At 44.5% G+C, this 3,633-nt stretch overlaps 1 pseudogene; it reads right to left on the reverse strand.

Annotated features, from left to right (window-relative positions):
* Positions 1-2,653: 2,653 nt before the first annotated feature.
* On the reverse strand, positions 2,654-2,785 carry LOC112918729 (small nucleolar RNA U3; annotated as a pseudogene).
* Between the last annotated feature and the right edge of the window lie 848 nt (positions 2,786-3,633).

Consider the following 3,633-nt stretch of genomic DNA (forward strand, 5'->3'; position numbering starts at 1 on the left):
AGCAGTGCCAGCTTTATTCAAGGTTTTACAACATTTTATAGCATGAGCAAAACAAAGCCAAGAAGGTGTTTATTTTTAGCAGGTTTGTGAAACCCTCCAAAGTTCCCCTTTCTCAGCATGCAAGACAGACTCACGGGTGCCAGAAGACCTTGGTAAATAGGTAAGCTTGTTGCTCCAGATGTGCATACTTCAAAGGAGTATTAGGTATGGTAAACAGACCAGCAAGGACAGACAGACCCTTATTTACATTTATGACCAGGTCAGAATAAGTTTTATCTATTGTGTTATGTGGGCGATCACGTACAAGCGAGCCCTGAGAACCATTGCTCAAGCCCTTTCTCAAGCGTCTACCAACTATTCACCCTTTAGGCTCTCGAGCCTTTTGAGTGAATGAGGGACGCAAGTCCGGGCCTGGTTTGGTTCAGTTACTCCAGCTAGCTAGTGGTCGCCCACAGCGGGGGGACAAACAGAAAACAAAAAACAAGGGGGAGTATCCTTTGATTCTATATACTGCCCCTCGACTTTTCTTGGAACTTTCCAGCACTTCTTGGTCGATAACTTGCTTTTCCCCTGTCCTTCTAGCTGGTCTTCTGGGGGAGGGGCCTGCTGTGCTGATTCTCAGGTGTGTGCATCTGGGGGAGCTGCCCAGCCCCTGCCAGGTACACAGCTCAGTGGGAGCTATTTATCCTGTGAGGCCCCTGCTGAGTCCCAGGTACAGGGTGATGCCAGGAGCAATAACAACAGTGGCTGCGACCAGCCCTCCAGCTCTGGAGTCAGCTCCGGCAGTAACTGTTGCAGCTCCCAGTCCTCAGGGGCCTGGATGCTCCGGGGTCGGGGGTGAGGATCTGCACAGCTCAGGGCCGCCCAGCAGCAGGAGCGTCCTCGCTGCCCTGTGTCCTCCCGGCCTCCACCTGTGAGGGGTGGGGGGAGCGCCAGATGTTGGGCTGTGTGCCCTGGCGTCTTGGGCTCTGGGGTCCGCGCCACTGGAATCGCACTTCCGCAGCCGCTCAGTCTCCTCCGCGCGGAGCCGCTGCCTGACCCGCTGCCCGAGCTGCTCCCAGGTCCAGCCCGGCCGCGGAGTGTGGCGGGCTCTCCCCGGGCGCAGGTCCTTTGTTAGTGCCCCTGGGAGCCTGAGGGGACACAAGCAACCATGGACACAAGCAACCATGTGATGTGAGTGCAAAGCTGGCAAGCAAGAGACCTTCATGTAATTGAATAAAGATGCCCTTTCCTCTGTGGGGATATGGTCTTATGTCAAGGATTATGGCTTGTTAGGTGGCACACAGGCTGCATCTAGCCTCAGCTCATCCCCTTTGCTGGGTCCCCTTGTGAAGCGAACAACCTGCACAATCATAAGTGGTTACATTTGGAAAATACAACTTGAGTAAATGTAAAACAAGCAGAAGATGAAGTGCAAGGCTTATGTATGAAAGCTAACAACAACTCCTATTTTCTTGGAAAGAACTGAAGTCTACTAAAAATCTTTCCCAAGCCTATTACTAAAAGTATATTAAATGTTCATGAAGGTTTATAATAAGTAAGATGTTGAAATATGTACTTTAGTAGGAAATGAGAGTAAATTGGGGAAGTAAATAAAAGTAGATGGAGTATAGAACAATGTCAGGCAAACTTTTTGTTAAAGTGCCAAATATTAAATAGTTTAGGCTTGTGGACCATACAATGTCTCTTGCAACTTTTTTTCTTACTTTCTTTTAATTAATTTTTTAAAAAATATTTATTTATTTGAGAGAGAGAGAGAACAAATGCAGTGGGGAGGAGCAGAGGATGAGAGAATTTTTTTTTAAAGATTTTATTTATTCATGAGACACACACACACACACACAGAGAGAGAGAGAGAGAGAGAGAGAGAATGAGAGAGAGAAGTAGAGACACAGGCAGAGGGAGAAGCAGGCTCCACGCAGGGAGCCTATTGTGGAACTCAATCCCAGGTCTCCAGGATCACGCCCGGGGCTGAAGGCGGCGCTAAACCTCTGAGCCACCTGCGCTGCCCCAGAGAGAGAATCTAAACAGACTGTGCTGAGTAGAGTCCTACACGGGACTCTGTCTTATGACCCTGAGATCACAAACTGAGTTGAAACCAAGAATCTGAAGCTTAACTAACTGTGCCACCCAAGGCGCCCCAATTAAAAATTTTTTTTAATTAAAGGGTAGCTGGGCAGCCCCGGTGGCTGCGGTGGCTCAGCGGTTTAGCGCTGCCTTCAGCCCAGGGCCTGATCCTGTAGACCTGGGATCGAGTCCCATGTCAGGTTCTCTGCATGGAGCCTGCTTCTCCCCCTGCCTGTGTCTCTGCCTCTCTCTCTCTCCTCTCTGTGTGTCTCATGAATAAATAAATAAAATCTTAAAAAAAAAAAGGGTAGCTGACACACAATATTACATTAGTTCTGTTACACATTAAATTCTACTCAAAAGCAGCCATAAAAATATGTAAATAAACAGGGATGTTTGTGTTCCAATAAAACATTTTTTAAAAGATTTAGTTCTTTATTTTAGAGAGAGAGAATATATGCAGAGGGAAGAGCAGAGGAAGAGGGAGACAAGCAGACTCCCTGCTGAGCAGGGAGCGCAATGAGATCCCAGGACCCTGAGATCAGAACCTGAGCTGAAACCAAGAGTATGATACTTAACCTACTGAGCCACCCAGGCTCCCCCCAATAAAACTTTATTTATGAAAATAGGAATGGGGGGGTGGATGATGTTATAATTTTCAAATTCTTGGTAAGGAGTATTAACAAACTATAGAAATGATCCCTGAAAGTATAGTCTTGGTAAAGAGTATTAAGAAAAATGTTCACTGAGGCTTTTGGCTGGTGTGAATCTGATGTTGATATAGAAAAGACTAAATCTGATTAATAAGTAAATCATCAGACAGATACATACTATGCAGGATGAAAAACAGCCTTTTTTTTTTTGTTTAAAGATTTCATTTATTTATTCATGAGAGACACAGAGAGAAGGGAGAGACACAAGCAGAGGGAGAAGCAGACTACTCGCAGGGAGCCTGATGTAGAACTTGATATGGGACTCGATCCCTGGACCGGGATCACACGGTGAGCCAAAGGCAGATGTTCAACCACTGAGCCACCCAGGCATCCAGAAAAACAGCCTTTTGATAATGAATTTTAGTTTATAGTTCTGCAAACACCAGTAATGGAAGTTTTATTTGTCTGGCATTTATTTCTCTGTTAAGTGTCCTGTAATGTATACATGTGAAAAGATTAAAAACTGATCTAGTAGCCTATATATCACATAATATGTTATGTAAATGTAATGTTGATCTTTACACTTCAATGTTATACTTTTTAATCTTTTGCAGTGTTCAACTTAATATTATAATGTATATATGACTCTCGGGTCAAGGCGAATTTTATTCCTTTTCTTTTGCAGGAACTAGCTGATATCAGGACTGATCTTTTTGAGGCTGGCCCCCTAATGGAATTCAGATGGCTTGCTCAGATAAGTAATTTTTGGGGGAACTCATTGTAAACAGAATGCTTGAAAAGATATAAGAAAAGCAAAAATTAGGCTATTAAAAGACTTTATCTTTTTCTATGGAAAAAACTTCAGGCTCCTAGTATTTTACTTATCTCCTAAGTATCTGAATGTGTTATTCCA

The sequence above is a fragment of the Vulpes vulpes genome, chromosome 9, assembly GCF_048418805.1.
Source record: "Vulpes vulpes isolate BD-2025 chromosome 9, VulVul3, whole genome shotgun sequence".
NCBI classification, from domain to species: Eukaryota; Metazoa; Chordata; class Mammalia; order Carnivora; family Canidae; genus Vulpes; species Vulpes vulpes.